The sequence below is a fragment of the Protopterus annectens genome, chromosome 3.part1 (genome assembly GCF_019279795.1).
Source record: "Protopterus annectens isolate FY-2018-M chromosome 3.part1, PAN1.0, whole genome shotgun sequence".
NCBI lineage: Eukaryota > Metazoa > Chordata > Ceratodontiformes > Protopteridae > Protopterus > Protopterus annectens.
In genome coordinates, this window is record NC_056732.1 from 462,919,374 (window position 1) to 462,938,052 (window position 18,679).

The following is an 18,679-nucleotide window of genomic DNA, read 5'->3' on the forward strand; positions in this document are numbered from 1 at the left end:
ATGGGATTACACAGCAGCCTGTGAGAAAGGAAAAGGTAAAAGAGTTTCAGAGATATGCTGATACTGACTTAAAAATGCAGTTATTGAAAGGACAGCCCTTGAGATTATGGCCTGCAAAATCATCATTTAGGAAGGAAATTCATATTACTTCTCCTTCAGAAAGGAAATAAGCTGTATTTTCAAAATTAGTAAGATTAATGAATCTAGCCAGATAAGAGAAAAAGATACCTGAGGGAATGGGTCCCCTACAGATGATCGAACTTCCAAAAGGCCAAGACCATATGATCGACTTTTAGAAGTTCGAACATTCTGAACAGACATCTCCCTATAGCACGGAACAAGAAAATTTCCATTTTCCACACTGTATATTGGTATATTTAAATAGCAGGGCGCTGCTAGCAAGGTGTAAGTAGTTTTTTTTTTTTTTTTACATGTTCGAAATTTTAAAAAGTCAAACATATAGTCTTGGCCATATTGGTTTTGGCTTTTTGAAATTTCGATCATGTATAATAGACCCAAGAGAATATATGTCACATCTTAGAATAGCAAGGTATAAGGAAAGAGACAGAGACATAATGTATGGGTTATGAATGTCAGCTCAGATAAAGTCATGCTGAAATTGTGATTTGTCTAATAAGCACAATAATTGCAAACACACAGATCAAATCCTGTAAAACAGATGTCAACCATAAATCTCGACTTCTTAGAGCAAGAAATCTGGACAAAGCCTAAAATAATGCAGGACAGAGGCCCAAAAATAGGGGCAGATTTTAAATATTGTTCTTATAATCTTAGAATGTTGCGAGAACAACAGATTTTGAGTTAGTGTACATTTTCTGAAGGCTATGAAGTCTGAAACTCAAATCTATGTCATTGCTTAATGACTTCAATCCTCAGCAACTTGCCAGAAATCCACAAATTTTATGAGGAACAAAGCAAAAATATGAGGCAAAAATCTGGACATTCTGTGAAAATCTGTACAGTTGAGAGGTCTGATGTCAACTATTATATTCTGTTCTCTACCTTGAAGTAAAGGTCTATATATATATATGGAGGTAGCTGAGGAATGTTTTTCTTCTGCAGAAAAAAGCCATGTACTTGATATGTTTAGATTACTATTCCATATTCTTTGAAGTGATCAAATTAACAGACTCCAGAAACAGTAGTATAGCATGTTCTTTAAAGTGTAACTTCACAACAAAGGCATTTATAATGTTGTCAAATCAGATAACAGTCAAAAATATGTAGTTTAAATAATTTGTTTGGCTCTAAGATATTAAACATGTAACTATCAGCCTAAGATACCAATAATCTAATGGATAGGTGGAAAGAACTACATAGACTGTGGAGAACCTAAAAAAATTAGTAATATCAGTAACTATGGAGAGTGTCATCTTGAAATGTTGAATTATAGGAAATCCCATTTGTAGAATCTCAGTTTTTTCTATCTGTGAGGGAAGAGTTGTATAGACCAATTACTTTGGGGAATCTACTGTGGTGCATAGTATCCTCAAGATAGAAGAAAATAGATCACAAACTGCACACTAGCCATACTAACCACTCGACTGTGTAAAATGTGCCTCTAGGTGATTCAGTTGTGCTGACTAATGTCACCAAATGGGCATGGATATTTGCCAGTGATTAGTGGGTTGAGGACCTAGCCTACTCTGACCCTAAGTCATGGACTCATGCTTATGGTGGGAGGGGTATATGTGTCCCTATTTGCCAGTGTCTGCCCAGCAGTCAATAAGCTACTGGCCAGCCACTGTCCATTTGCCTGGCTTGGGTTATCTGGGTTAGCTCTGTTGACCAAAAGCTGTACGTGAAAACAAACTGTCAAACATAAACTAAGAATTCCTACACTCAGCGTAGGTTCACTGACAGGATGGAGCTTGGTTATATCTAGGATCTAAGATGGAGATCCAGAATCTACTACTCAGAAGGCGGACAGACTAGAAATGGTGTGGGGATTGTGGCGAGAGAGTGCCTATAGAAGGCAGTGAGAGATGTCATCAGAATAAGTAACAGACTTGTAGCAATCAGACTTCAGCATAACAAAAGGGCAGTGTTCATAATCACAGCCTATGATTCTGATAGTGAGGATGAATTGATGTTGATAATGGGTGACTTGAATGAACATATTAGGAAAGACAGAACAGAATATGAAGACTGCTTAGGTCCACAGGGGTGGTACAACAGGAATAAAGAAGGAGATGACATTCTAGACTTCTGTCTGGCACATGGCTTAATAGTAGCCAACATATGGTTCAGAAAGAGAGAGAGTCACATGATCACATACAAAAGTGGTCAACATGCAACTCAGGTAGACTTCCTCCTAGTAAGGAAAGGGCATTATGGTAGACTCAGCAATTGCAAAGTCATCCCCAGTGAAACAGTCGGCCCACGGAATAAACCATTAGTTGTCACAATCAGCTGCAAGTAGTGGCCAGAGAAGGCTGTATGGTCAACAGAGACCAAGCTGAAGACCTGGAAGGTGACTAGAGAGAAAGCACAGCAGTTCAAGAAATTATTCAGGACACCTCAAGAAGAAGAAGCAGAAAGAGGTGGAGTTGAAGAAAATGGCAGTACTTCAAAGGAGCATGTGTGAGCACTATAGAACAGATATGCATATGCAGCCAAGCCAGGTATGGAAAAAAGGAACACAAGGAAAGCTGATGGTGGAAGGCAGAATTCCAGGAAGTCATCAAAGAAAGAGTACAGGGAAAAGTGGGATATGGAAAAGACGGACTAGGCTAGGAAGAAATACTGGTTGACTAACAAAGAGTCTAACAAAGGAGTTGCAACAGCAAAGAACAAGGTATCAGAAGCACCCACTAGCCTCTGAAAAGTCTCCCAGTAGACGGCGCAAATAAACTATATCAGGTTGAAAGGCAAAGACAGAAAGATAAAACAGATAGTCAGACACCCTTCATAAGGGATGCCAGCAACAACCTGCTCATGAGTCCACAGGACATCAAATACAAATGGAATGAGTATTTTCAGCAGCTTCTGAATGAAGAAAACCCCACAGAAGCTGTACTGCCCCAAACACGGCCTACAATAAGAGAAGATCTCACCATAGTAGAAGTAAGAACAACATTAAGGAAAATGAAGTTAGGGAAAGCAGCAGGCTCAGATGTGGTTACAGAGACAAATGGATATTGAGGGTAATCACAGCAATGTGGAGACAACGGTGTATACCAGATGACTGGAGAATAAACATACTAGTGCCAGTATTAAAGAACAAAGGGGACATTCACAACTGTGGGAAATACAGAGGTATCAAACTCCTGTCACATTGCATGAATGTTCTGGAGAGGATGCTTGATAAATGAATATGTAGAGTATTAGAAACTATGATGTGAGGTAAGCAGTTTGTATTCAGATCAGGATGCAGCACAACTGATCCAATATTTGCAACGAGACAGATAGTTGAGAAGAAGCTAGAGATGAGGAAAAAGTCCAGCTGGGCATTTCTAGACTTGGAGAAAGCATATGACAAGATCTCAAGAAAGCTGATTTGAGCAGTACTGCAATGGTTCAAAGTCCAAGAAACATCAGTAGAATTAGTGCAAGCTATGTACAAACACCCAATAACTCAAGTTCAACCAGTGTTTGTTCTCAAACAGGGGTGCCCAGCGGGAGTGGGTGTACATCAGGGTTCAGCTCTGAGTCCACTGCTGTTCATACTGGTGATGGACTACATTAGCAAACAGGTCAGGGGTGACAGATCAACATAGTTGCTGTATGCAGATGATGCGACATTACAGGCAGACTCTGAACAAGAACTTCAGCAAAGGACAGAGGGAAAGGGAATGCAAATCTGAGGGCATGTGGAATGAAACTGGGTACAGATAAGACAGTTGTAATGGCAGGATATAGGGGAAATCAGAAGCTTAGAATTGAAATAGAAGAGAAAATAGTGAAACAGGTTAACAGCTTCAAGTATCTCTGATAGGTGGTCGAGAAGAAGGGAAGTGTGAATGAGGACATCAAAGTCACAATCAGAGGGGCTGTAGATAGCTGGCACTGAGTGCCAGGTGTAGTATATGACAGAGGAATGCCAAAGCTGTAAAATAAAGTACACAAAAGAGTAGTGCAACCAGTACTACTGCATGGTACAGAAACCTGGACAGTAAAGAAAGAGAAGGTGAGGAAGCTAGAGGTAATGGAGATGAAGTGCCTGAGATATGTGGTGGCATGCACACTGTGAGACAAATGAAGAAATGAGGACATAAGAGCAGAAGCCAAAGTAGCTTCATTTGCAGACAAGGTAAAAGAGAACAGATTACAGTGGTTTGGGCACAGGTGTAGAAAAGCAGAAGACAATCTGGTGAAGAATCAGGTTCTATTTTGGCTCAGTGTTTATGTCTATGTCTATGGGTATAGAACAGATGGCAACCCTGACTGTAAAGCAAAATAAAGTACAGTAGGAATTTATTAACTTGGTGATCAGCATAATGTTTTTAACAAAACATCAAACATCATTGGCAAATAAAAGCAACAGATTCCAGTGTTTAACATTCACGGCTCAAAGAAATTATATTAAGTAGTAACATTTTATTTACAATGTAGCACATTTAGAGTAATCACCAAAAAGTTACATTACTGGTGTTACCCCTTAAAATGTTGTTCAAACAATAAAGATGAACCCAGTGAAAAAGACAAAATGCATTTGCTTATTTAGTCTCTATCCTTGATAGTCATTCCAACTGTACTGTAGAAATAAAAATACTGCTGTTCCTCTTTCTCCTATATTAGTATATACTGTATGATGTACCATATACAGTGGTACTTAAGACAATTATAACGCTGCTCCCATGCTCAAAGTTATTTTTACTATATTTGTTTATTTATGTTTTGTTTCCAACAGTAATTTGTTGTTTAAGTGAGTCAGATCACTTGAATGATGCATTAATGTAATGCATGTTTTTATATGAGTTTGCATTGACTCACATTCTTTTTATAATTCATTATAATGCTAAATTATTTAAATCAAATCATTATGACAATGCTAATCATTATTATTGCAATTCAGCTACACAGACTGTGGTATTTTCATCTATGTGCAATGCTTTTTTTTTTTTACAGAATGTGGCTTTGCCTTGTAATTATGTATCATCTGCTGAATGCATAACACACTCATGTAACATGCAATGAGATAGATAATATCTGTTTTAAAATAAAAAAAAAAAACATCTGTCCCTCCTTATGGTATTATTCACAGGACTCCTGATTCCATTCTGCCTTTACAAAAGCATATTATACAACCCTTGGGAATGTGTGTTTATGAGCTTCACAATCTGTTTAGCACCTGGGTTTTATGAATAATTGTGGTAACCCACAACAAAGTACACTACAGGGGTTCTGTAATCTCATTTTCTGATAGTAGAAAAGCAATGTTTTAGGAAAATGCTAAGTGATGTCTGCAGGTACACTAAAGCAGCTTTTTTTAAAAGTGACATAAAATGCATCCTCATATCCCAATATAAAACCCATTGCAAAAAATAAAAAAAAAACAGTTATATACTATATAGTTCATAGAAGCAATAGTTAATCCAAGGTGAAATTCAACCAAGACTGCATAACTTGTCCATCTATATCTATAAACCATTAAAACTAAAACTTAAAGAATACTAAAAACAACTTTTCATTTTTTGCAGCTAACCCCAAAAAATCTCTTCATCAGCACAGGAGTTTGTTGGCAATTCCTTTTGGTACTCTGTATACATGAAATAGCTACAAATCACTGTAGCACAGAGTTCTCAGGTTAATCCTTGTTACTGTTAGCAAATCAGCACAACACAGTAATTACTATGTCTGGATTGGAGATGTGTCTGTACAATAAAAGGAGGAATAGCAGTTTTGTTCTCATAGAAACCAATGTGTTCATATTCCTAGTTTTTCATATCTGTTGATTTTGGAAGACCAGAAGTTTACCTCCCTCATGAAAACTGCTTAATTGCTTTCCTATGTGATTTATGTTCTCAAGCTAGCATTTGTATGCATTCTTGTTTATGTGTGTGTGTGTGTGTGTGTGTGTGTGTGTGTGTGTGTGTGTGTGTGTGTGTGTGTGTGTGTGTGTGTATCCATGAAAGGCAATTCCAAATTCAAAATGCATTTATAACTGGGGAGCTTTTATTAAAACATGGTTACCAGATTTACATATACCTTTGACATATGTGATAGCTTCTAAAACTCTGGGCAAATCAACCTGAATATAAAAATGGTGTACTGTTTACAATGAAATGTTTATCGCAGATAGTGTGGACCACAGTACTAACGAGTTGACAGGCTTGTTTTAGGATACAAACTGCTTTTTTTTTTAAATTTCATTAAATAAACGTGTAATACTATGCATATCCCTTGATTAAATCTCAAGTCCAAACCAGAAAAAGTTTGAACTCTCAACTTCTATAATAATGAGGTTTTGCAATACTACCATTTGTGAATCATGTTCTCCTAACTTAACTAGTAGGTCTTGCACATGAGGCCTTGAGTGCACTCTTCCTTACTATCACAACCCTGCTGTTGGAATAAGCAGAGATTATGAATATTGCCCTGTCCTTACACAGAAGCCTGCTTGCCCATATAATCTGACATAGTTATTGTTAACACTGCAGATAAAGCAAGGATGTTAAAAAATAAGAGAGATAAAAGCTGCATCAGCCAGCATCAGCTAGCAGATTCTCACAAATGCAAAACCATGGGCACATACAAACTACCATAGCCCTGACAGGTCAGCTGCTACAAATGTGTGCAACACTAACAGGGACATACCTGTCTTTTTGCTGCATATCTTAAGATACAAATAATATAATAACAGTGTACTTATTGTTCACTGGATATTCTAACAAGGTGCACAACAGATGGAAAAATAAGATATGTCCAGACATCTTGCTTCCACTATTTTTGATACACTTCTTTAATATGACCAATGTGTCAAAAATGAGTTAGGAAGGATATCGAACAGCTGAGGGTGGCTATGGGTTTACCTTATTACAACAGCATGCAGTGATGCATGCAAAAGACTATGGGATGGATTCATAAAGCTTTACAACATTGCGCTAAGCAAATTTGTGCAATGAGAGGTGATGAACAAGGTGTTTGCAATTCAGAAAACCCAACAATATGATGTGGCCAGTTAAAATAACATGGTGGTACATGTTGTAAGCTAATGACTACATAATGGAACACTACATATGATAATGAGGCAAAACAATATGGCAGAGTGATTCAGAAATGTTGGAGGTTTCAGAGGGTGATTCAGAGTTTGGAGGTTACCAATGTCTTTGTTTATGAGTTCCATGATGATACATTCCATGGCCTTACAGATCAGGCTCGTCAGGCTAATAGGGTGATAGTTCTCGGGATCAGTGGTGGCTCTCCCTTTGTGGAGTGGTTAACTGTTGCAGTGCACCATTCAGTGGTCACAAAGCCTGTCGTGAGACTATTATTGAAAATGGTGCTTACGTGGGGAGCCAGTTCATTCTGAAGTTCATGTAAAATGCAGCCTGGGATGTTGTCTGGTCTCATGGATGCTATGTTTTTGACTTTAGACAGTACAGCTTTTACCTCTGTAGTTGTGATTACAGGGACTCTGCATTCTTCCTGTATTTTAATAAAGATATGTTTTAATTTGGAAACTATTAAAGTGTAGGTTTGACATTCTTTTAAAATTATCATTTTATTTAGTTCTTCTAAAGTTTCTGGAGTATTTTTAATTGTTAGAAGTATATTATTAGCAAACAACATTAATTTAGAATTATAGTCTTTGTTAAATTCCAGACCTATATTGTTATTATTTGTATTTATAAGGATTTGAAATATTTCACTAGCTAAATTAAATAATAAGGGAGAGAGGGGACATCCTTGTTTAGTTCCTTCAGTTAACTGTATAAAATTAGAAGTATATGGACTTAATTTTATATATACTTTATTGTCATTATTATTATTATTATTATTATTATTATTATTATTATTGTAGATATTCTTTAGCAGTTTAATAAAAATAGGAGGAAAATCAAACATATGTAATACTTTAAATTAGTTATCCCAATGTATAGAGTCAAATGCTTTTTCAATATCTAGACTGATAAATATTCAATTTTCTTATTATTCATTACATCTATCAGTGTAATTAATCTTTTATTTTGTCAAAAAATTGTCTTCTGTAAATAAATACAGACTGATCCAAGTTAATTATTGTTGGTAGAATTTCTTTCCTTCTATCAGCTAAGATTGACATGAATAGTTTTTAATTAACATTAAGTGAAGAGATAGGTTGGTAAGAACAGCATTCTTGAGGGTCTTTGCCTTCTTTTAAAATTGGGGTAATTAGTGAATATTTCCATGGAGAAGGGATTTGATTTATATCTTGTACTTTTGGAAAAAACATTTTGTAAAGTGATTATAATCTTTTGGGGCAATAATGTATATAATTCAGATATTATTCTATAATTTCCAGAAGATTTATTGGATTTAATTACTTTTATTTTTTGAGTAATTTCTTATAAGGAAATAGGTTTTAATAAATTATTGTTTCTGTAAAGGAGAGATTTTTTTTAATTAAAGTGTTATCAATATTCGCTAATAATTTTTCATCTACATTTATACTTAATTCATTTAAAAGTGATAAATAATTTCGGAAAATTTTGTAGGATGTCCCAGATAGCTGGGTTTAATTTATTTGTAATGGGATTTTTAATTTATTTAATACTAGTATTACAAGTCTGGAAATTAATTATTTTGGTTATACTTCTTATGTGCCTAGGAGAGCTTGAATAGGATGTTATCTTAAGTTTTTCAATAGCTAACTCAGTTTTATGTGGTAGTATGTCATTATATTTATCATTTAACTTTCTTATCTCCTCTCTATCTTGGGAAGACCTATCTTCATTTTTCTTTATATTATCCTTTAGCTTTAAGTGTATCTCTAACAATTCTTTGTTCCATTCTTTTAATTTATATCTATACCAGGAAATTGTTTTCCCATAAATATACACTTTGAATAAATCCCAGATCATTGTTTGTTTAGTCAGATGTTTCATTGAACAGCAAAAACCTATCTGTGTCTTCCACTAACCATTTTTATATTCATTAATTTTGGTACTATATGATGGAATTATATTAATAGACGTTAGGTTTTAAAATTTATTTCCAGTTTTAAAATTAAAGCATTATGATTGGGGAAAAAAAAGGAATTGTGTTAAAGTGGAATCCGATTAGTGGGTTTTGTACACACCTACCAAACCAAGGACATACTACCAATGGTAACCTAATGGAAGTGACAACATCAGCATCAGTAACAAGTCATCAGAGTGATATGGTGCAGCGGAGGAGTAATGAGAAAATGCCAACCTTTAGGAATAACTTCAATGACCAAAATTAAAAAAATTCAAACAACATTGAACACAATTATAATGGTTATACACAACATTCAAACCAGCAGGACATTCAACATTGTCACAACCCCAAAATTACGAACCACAACCTGGTTCGGCAGAACAAAAAACATTCATACAACACTCGTGGAGTAAACAAATGGAAGAGGTTTCTTGTAATGAATCACTAACAAGAGAAAATAACTGTTTAATTGTTACAAATAAAGACTGTGATTTCAAAGTATATAATTACTTATCATATAATATTGAACCAGAACTCATTGAACTGTTGGCTAAGAGGTTGACTTTCATTTCTGCATGTCATGCTGATTAAGCTAAAACTTTGTTGGACTTTAAACTTTATATTAGGAAATTGAATCTGTCTGTTCTTTTGGGCAGTAATGAAACTTGTGACACAAACTTTAGGATACCAAGCATTTGCAACCTGCCCATATACCCAACCATTGCGTTATTTGATCATATTTGTGAATTAGACATTAGATCTTTTATAAGTGAAACTAACAAAGGAGTAGGGAACAGTAAATGCAATGTGACAAGATCTGAACAGGTAGCATTGAATGAATTACATAGGCTACCAGTCAGGATGATGAAGCCTGATAAGGTGGTTGGGTTAGTCTTGATGGATTTAGATGAGTATGTACAGAAAATGAAACAGTTGTTAACGAGTGAGACTTACGACAAAGTGAGTATAAATGAACTTAATGTGGCATATGGACATATTAAGTCTTACATTAATGACTTGTTTATTGAGGGTACTATAGATGTTAATATGTTTAATTTTTTAACTACATTATCCCCTAGAACACCTAATTTATTCACTATTCCTAAAGTCCATAAGAGTGTGATAACTCTGCCAATTAAGCCACTTGTTGATGCAAGGCACTCTATTACCTATCCAAGTGCCAAAGTGGTTGATACCATTCTGAAAAAAATACATTAGCCAAAAGCCTCAAATTTGTTGAGACTGTTGGTAATTTTTGGCTAGTAAAATTAATTAGAATTTAAAGGAGAGTATAACTTCCTGATGGTTAATGTTAAAGATTTATACACTTCTATTCTTCACTTAGAAGGGATAGAATGGGATTCAGTCATGATGAGATTGAAGGGCACCCCACAAACAGAGATTGGGCTCATAGAATAATTACTTGACATTATTCTAACAAATAATTGCATTACCTTTGATAATGAGATATATTTACAAATATCGGGTATCAATGGGTTCGCCATGTGGCACGAGCTTTGCTAACCTAGTAATGGCGTATTGGGTACTGGAATATATTACGAAGAATAGTGAAATTAAAGAGCAAATATATTTTTATACATATTTTTAGATGACATTTTTATCATTTTAAAAGGGGATAAAAGAGTGGCCTTGCAATTAGTTCACTACTTTAATAATATAACATGCACTTGGTAGATGCACAGTCTGCACTATGCATCTTATCATGGATGACCTTTCTTTTAGGTTAACTCAAGTCTATGAGTGTGGTTGTCAGTTTATTTGAAGGTGTACATAGTTTTGTGTGTTAGTTTTAAGTTAATAGGTTTTAGGGGGTAGTGGAGTGGTTTTTTGTTTGTTTGTTTGAGGACTTTGAATAAATCAAACATCTTTATAAGATATGACATAGGCTCAAATGAATATGACAAGAAACAACTGTATAAACATTCAACCTGCCAGTGTATGCATGTAACACAAACGTTAGAACTAAACATTTAACAAAAAATGTGTTATACATAAAATGTGGGAATAATAACTTTTAATACAACAATGCTTTCTTTAATGTTTTTAAAATGCAAATGGCCTCACAGATAAATATAAACAATAAAAAGTAGTGAATGATATTAAAAATGTAGAGTGCAGATAGTTATGTTATAGGAGACACACCTTGAAAGAAGAGAACATTAGAATTTGATAAAGAAAGGTTTTCAGGATAGTCATTCAGTGGAATACCTAAGGCAAAGGAAAATATGAGTACTTATATAAATTGCAAGATGAGGTCCAATAGTGATAGAATAAGATAAAAATATAAAAATTTGCAGTGCTAAGGGGCTACCAACAAGGGAGGAGGACAAGACTGGCATGTATTTAAAAAAAAATTAGGAGAAATAATCAGTTTTCAGCAAGGAATATTACTTATAGGTGGGGACTAGAATTTGATTTGCACCAGTGAAAATGTGTCTAGGGGGCCCAGAAGGGAAAATATAACAATGGAGGGTAGCTTTTTGAACAAATTTGTGAAAATATTTGGTATGGAAAATGTGAATTCAGTAATAGGAGTTCAGAATGAATATATATATATATATATATATATATTATTCCTCAAACTTTAAAAACTGGACTAGGCTAGACAGAATTTACATTTCACAGGAACATGATTGAACATACTTGAAGGTCTTAATACCCACCCAATAACTATTTCAGATCATGTGCCAATACTAGCTAAAATAAAAACACAGGGTAATGAAATAAAAATTCAACTTTGGCACTTTCCCATCTATCTGTTGAAAAGAGAAAGAGAGGAATTTAAAGAATGAGTAGTGGAGATTATTCAGGAGCTGTTAGAGAAGATAGAAATTTCTTCTGAAAATATAGCTAGAGAGTGGGATAAAATTAAGGTGGAGTTTAAATATAGGGTAGAAATAAAAGAAAAAGAGCTATGGTTAAGAAGTAACAAGAATTATTCAAGGTGACTGACAAATGTCAAAGTATTGCAGAACAAGGGGAATCTCACAGAACAAGAAGAGGATTAACTGTAGAATGCTATGCAGAAAATAAGGGATTACCTCAATAATATGCACAAACCTAGAAAGATTGCTGTTAAGCAACTGTGTTTTTATAATAACACTAGAGATTAGCATGACTCAGGCAACGGAAAATAGAAAGGGCTGTCACCACACTTAGGGAGCCTATAACAAAGAAGGTAACAATAGACCTTGTAGATGTATCAGAAATAGTTTGGAAATTCTATGAGAATCTCTATGAAGCAGAGAAATATGAACATCAAGAAAAGATACAAATGGAAATGTTTATGGAAGAATTAAATATCCCATGGTTAGAGGAAGATGAGGATCAATTACTAACAGTTAGGGTTGGAAGAGATGAGATAAAAATTGTGATGCATAACCAATCTACAGGAAAGTCCTAGGAACAGATGGTGTTCCTATGGAAGTTTGGAAGCTAGGAGGAAAAAATTGATAAAGATCTGGAAGGTTTTGTTTCACAGTATCTTAAGAGGAGAAGTACCACCTTCCTGGAAGAAAGCAGTGATAGCTGTAATACCTAAAGAGGGTAAGGATCCATCAGATCCAGCTTCATACAGGCCCATTTCAATACTAAACCATGATTATAAAGTGTTCATGTCTATAATGGCTAAAACAGTGGCAAAAGTAATGCCAAAACCGATAGATATGGATCAATGTGGTTTTGTGAGGGGTAGAAAACATTTAACAACATCAAGAGAACATTGATGATCCAGAGGGAATCAGAATATAAGATAATTCCATTGTTGTTGGTGGGTCTTGATGCAGAGAAATCATTTTACAGAGTAAGCTAGGACTTTATGAGCAGGTTAATGGAAGCATTTCCATTTCCTGAAAAAAATTATAAGGTTGATTAGGAGAATATATGAGGGATCAGAGGCAAAAATTAAAGTGGGTGGTGTCCTCTCTGATAATTTCTGTTTGAGCAGAGGAACTAGGCAGTGGCGTCCTCTTTCCCTTTATTAGTTGCATTATATTTAGAACCATTGGCAAAGAAAATAAGGAACTCAGACATTCAAGGATATAATTGGTATGGTAGTCAAGAAAAGCTGGTTTTATTTGCAGATGATATTAATTAGTACCTAACAAAATCAAAAAAGGACATTACAGTGTTGTGGAACATTTTGAGACAGTTTCATATCTTTTTGGGATACAATATTAATGAAGCTAAAACAAAGGCAATAGTGGCAAACTAGGTAACTACACATAAACTGGTTCAGGAATAACCATATTTATGGGAGTATGATAAAATTAAATTTTTAGGAGTATGGATTACAAATAATCCTAGTGTGGCAGCACAGGATATGTGGGAAGAGCCAAAACAAAACATAATACAAAAAATGAGGAAATGGAAGCTTTGTTATATGAATATGGACAGTAATTCAAGCAGTTAAAATGTTTTTCTTCCCTTTAGTCTTATACACTGGTCAGGCATATTTTTATCAACCAGAGGAGAAGTTGTGAGTAGCAATTAATAAAGAGCTGAAGGACTTTATCTGGGTGAGGAAGATGGCATAAATCAAGTGAGATAAGTTGATTCTTACAGTAGAGCAGGTAGATTTGGATTAATCAATTTGAAGGGGTATTTCAAAGAGACACAGTTAAGACTCCTATACATAGCACAAGCAGAAAACTATAATTCAAAGTGGAAAGGGATAATGATGAAATGGGGGAAGATCAAGAAACAAGGAGAGACTGGGACTTTGGATGCAGGCCTTTAAGAATAACAATAATCATGCAGAATATTATATCCATAAAGTAGCAGAACATATTCTAAGAACTAAACCAAAAGGGATTGGAGAAAATAGATTCTGCCTATAGGGATGACTGCATTTAGGGATACAGACAATAGGCAAGAGGGGACAGGAATTTATTGGAGAAAACTGGCAAAAAAGCCAAGGTATTGGGAGGAAATAACTAGAGAGGGAAAGATGATAGAATGGGAAGACACCAACAATGTATTTGGACTGTAGGTTAGAGATTGCCTTGTCTATCAGGGATTGATATCAGAATATAGGCAAAGATAAAAGAAATAGGGGGGTTATAAACAAAAGATGGGCACTGGTAGAGTTTTTAATAGAATAGAATAGAAACTGCCATTAAAAATGAATAATTAGTAGAACATATAAAATATTGCATGATAACTATAAGACTCAATCAGAGAAGGTTAGACAGGATTGGGAAGAGAGATTGGATAAGCAATTTACAAAGAAACAATGTGAGGATATATGTATGTTTCCCAAATAGGCAACAAAATCTAGAAGATTTAGGATCTTTGCCTGGAGATGTTTACATAGATAGTTTTAACCCCAAGTAGACTCCAGAGAATGTTCCCTGGGGCAGACAGTAAATGTTGGAGGTGTAAAGTGGAAGAAAGAAGTAATTGGGAACATGTTTTCTGGGAATGTAGTGAGTTGGCAGACTTTAAGGATTTCCTGTGGGATGCACTGTCAGAGATGTTGGGTCGATGGATTGTTCTGATGGTAGAGATGATTTTTCTGAGCTATTTTACAGAATCAGAGTTACCTAGACATAACAAGCTCTTGCTGTTTCTAATAACGGTGGCTGCCAAAAAAATAATTACTAGAGAATGGAAATTAAACCAACTATATTGGAAGTAGTGAATATAGTAACACTGATAAAACAACTGGAATTGAGATCTTTAGAAAAGGGTAGGAGTAAACTACATAGGAAAAAATGGGAAATGTGGTAATAATACATACAAGAGAGGAAGGAGGTCTAAAAGATGACAGGACTTAAAGGAGCTATATAATGTCTGAGTGAGAAAGACTGGGTAGATTTAAGTGATGAATAATGTTTGCAACTGAGAGTGTGTTGGTATGGTTTGTGATGTAAAATGCTTATGACTAGGGTTGTGTAGTAGTGGTCTGTTTTCATTTATATATATTGCTTAGGCTATATGATATATAGCAATACATGTGAGGTATAATGTTTGTTATGTTAATATAATTTGATTCATTTTATATGAATGGAAATGTGCCTGTGTCACAAGTAATAATTCAGTAAAGGTGTTTGAAAAAACAAACAGACAATGCTGATGTTATCAGCTATAAATTGTTGTCTGAGACACTCTAAGTCAGACTTCAGCTGTGGTGCTTGCATTAAATACAGAGGTCTGTAGTCTGTGTACATAGATAAGTGTTCTATACTCACTGCAGTCAACTGATTTTGTATGTGTGTGTGTGTGTGTGTGTGTGTGTGTGTGTGTGTTTATGCTCTTGCTTAACATTACAGAGAGCCTTTTACACCAGCATGAGGGACACTGTTATTACCATATTCTCTGCAATAGACACTGCTGATGTCATCAGCTATATCTGATTTGTGGATATGCACTGTTCCCACCAGGACAGGGTCAGAGACTGTCCTAGAGGCCAAGCAGAAGTCACCTCATCCTATATTTATTTTATTTATTTATTTATTTTACATTTGTTGACCGGGCTAGTCCAACTGGATACATGTCCATTTTCAGTAGAGGCCCAGGGAGATAAGCTCCACATTAAGCTAATAATACAGGACAGCAAATACTCAATAAAAATATTTAAATACATTATTCATGAAGATTTTCAACAAAGAACTTAATTTTCGAGAAAAGTGAGTACAGAGTTTAACACAGCAATACAGTACTATTTATATAGTAAAGGGTATGACATTAGTGAGTACAGAGTTTAATACAGCAATACAATACTATTTACATGGTAAAGGGAGTGACATTCAACATAAAGTATGTTAGGAATGAAGGCACAGATTGAAATGAAGTATTCAGGTTGTATTAAAATATAATTCTAAAACACAAGAGAGTATGTATATATACACTTAAAGAAATGTTACACTCATAATAAAAAGATAGTTGGTCTATATACAGGTGGAAGACGTTTGCTCTCAGCAGAATGAATGTACAAAGAACAAACTCAGTGATATTTCCCTGGGAGTCAGAGAGTAAAAAAGGCAGTAAGGGAAGGATTACTAATCCCACACTATGGGTTTTGGGTGCCGTGTATGCAGTAATGTTGTACTGGGGAGTGTTAATCAGGGTTAGTACATGGGCATAGCCATTGTGTTTTTAGGAAGATTTTTAGTTGCTTTTTTAAGAGTGGTAATGATGACAGAGATGCAAGTTTGCTGGGAAGTCTGTTCCAAATCTTCCCCACAGAATTTGAGAAAAGAGAATCACCTGCTTTGTTGTGGGATTTCTGGATGGTGACCAGTAGTTTATTTGCTGAGTGAAGAGTAGTAAGATTTGTGTAGGGGGAGATGAGGCTACTGAGAACAGGAGTATTACTAGGATGGTACAGAATCTTATACGTGATGGTGAGTTGTTGAAATTCTAGCTAGTTTTGCAGTTCTAGCCATCCTAGATGTTTAAGATTTAGACAATGGCGAGTTCTAAATGGGGAGCCAGTAGCAAATCTGGCAATATTGTTATAAGAAGTCATTAGCTTATTAAGGTTGCTTTTGGAAGGATTAGTATAAATGGGGGAGGCATAGAGGAGAGTAGAGATCAGATGGGTATGGGCAATGGTAGTTTTGGCTTCAGGTGTGAGGAAAGGTTTTATCCTATATAAGGAACCAAGTTTTCTGTTTACTGTTTTAATAGTAGATTTGATATGCGAGTCAAAGTTAAGGTTGTGGTCAATTGTTAGATCTAAGAGCTTCGTAGTCGGGTCAGGAACTATGATCGTACCATTGTTGGATGTAATAGTGAAATTTATTGGGGAGGATTTAAGAGTTGGAGTAAATAGCAATAATTGTATTTATTTTTTTGGCATTTAGGAGGAGGCAATGTTGTTGGAACCAGTTTTCGACTAGGTTAAATACTGTTTGGGTGATGGATTGGAGTTCAGATGCAAAGGAGGCTTTACAAATCAATGTGGAGTCATCTGCATATTGTATGCAGGTAGCTAGAGGTAGATTTATACTAAGGTCATTTATGAATATGGAGAAGAGCAGAGGTCCCAGGATAGAGCCTTGAGGGACACCAAGGGTAATAGTGAGATGTTTGGATAGGTTATTGTCCCAAAGGACAGCCTGCTGTCTATTATGTAAGTAGGACATGAACCATTGTAATGCCTGTGAGTCAAGTGAGAATGTTTTGAGTAAGTTAAGAAGTATTTGATGGTTAACCATATCAAAAGCTTTAGATAGGTCTATGAAGAGTACAAAGGCGAGCATGATATTATTACAATGCTTATTAATGCAGTCAGTAAAGAATAGGAGAGCAGTGGTGGTACTATGGAAAGGTCTAAAGCCATGCTGAGTCAGCTAGAAGGTTATTTTGGAGAAGGTGGTCAAGAAGTTGTTGGTGAATGCATTTTTCCATGATTTTGGCTAGAGGAGAAAGTAGGGCTATAGGCTGAAAGTTAGAGAGTCCAGTTGAGTTACCACTCTTGTGAAGTGGGATTGTGTGAGAGATTTTCCAGAGAGAAGGAATGGACCCTTCAGTGAGTGCTCTATTAATTAGGATAGAAATGGGATAGCTAAGTACTTTTGCTGCAGATTGAAGGTATTCAGCTGGTAGGAGTTCAGCTGAGGGATAACATGGTTTAAGTTTATGAAGTAGATTATAGATGAGGCATGTAGGAACTGGTTTTAATTGAAAGGTAGAAGGTATGCTAGGTAGGGAGGATGAGCGGATAGAAGTAACAGGAGGTAAGGTGTTTGCTAGAGATTGGACAGTTTCAGCAAAAAAGATATTAAAAGCATCAGCAATCTGGTTGGGAGTGTTAAGAGACAGACCTGATGGGGTTGGTGTTTTGGAGTGGCCTGGGTGTAAAAGTCTATTTATGTCTGACCAAAAGGTTTGTGGTTGTCGTTAGTGCTTTTGCTGGAGTTTAAAATAATAGTTTTTTTTTATTAAGAAGTATTGATTTTTGGTAGCATTTCTTAGCTGCTTAAAGTGATGATGATCAATTGGGTCTTTAGTGTTTCTCCACTTGGACCAGATTTTATTTCTTAGTAGGATCTGTTGCCTAGTCTCTTTAGTAAGCCATGGGGCTGCTTTACTTCTAGTTCTTACTGAGCATGAGGGGGCATGGAATTCCGGGATTTGTAAGAATTTGGAGTTAAAATAGGATACTGCTTCCTCAAGAGGGAGTTGTTTTAAGGGTGACCAGTCACAGGCTTGAAGTTCTGCCTGAAAGTTTGTTGGATTGAATTTTTTTTTTGTTCCGGGTGGTTTTAAAGGTAGTTTGGTTGGAGATAAAGTTTTTTTGTCTAGAAATATAGATAAGTGAATGGTCACTAATATCATCAGGAAGGATACCTACTTTGTAAGAGAGGGGACAGCTGTTAGTTAAGATCCAGTCTAAGGTACGTTCTTTGCTACTGGGTTTATGGATTCTGGTAGGGGTGGTAATTATTTGTGAAAAGCCATAAAAGTTTATATGGGTTGTGGGTTTGTGTAAGGTACAGGTGTTCCAGTCTATATTAAAGTCACCGAGTACTATGGTTTCCTGTGGGAAGGATGTAGAAAGCCAGCAGAGAATACTTTCTAAGAT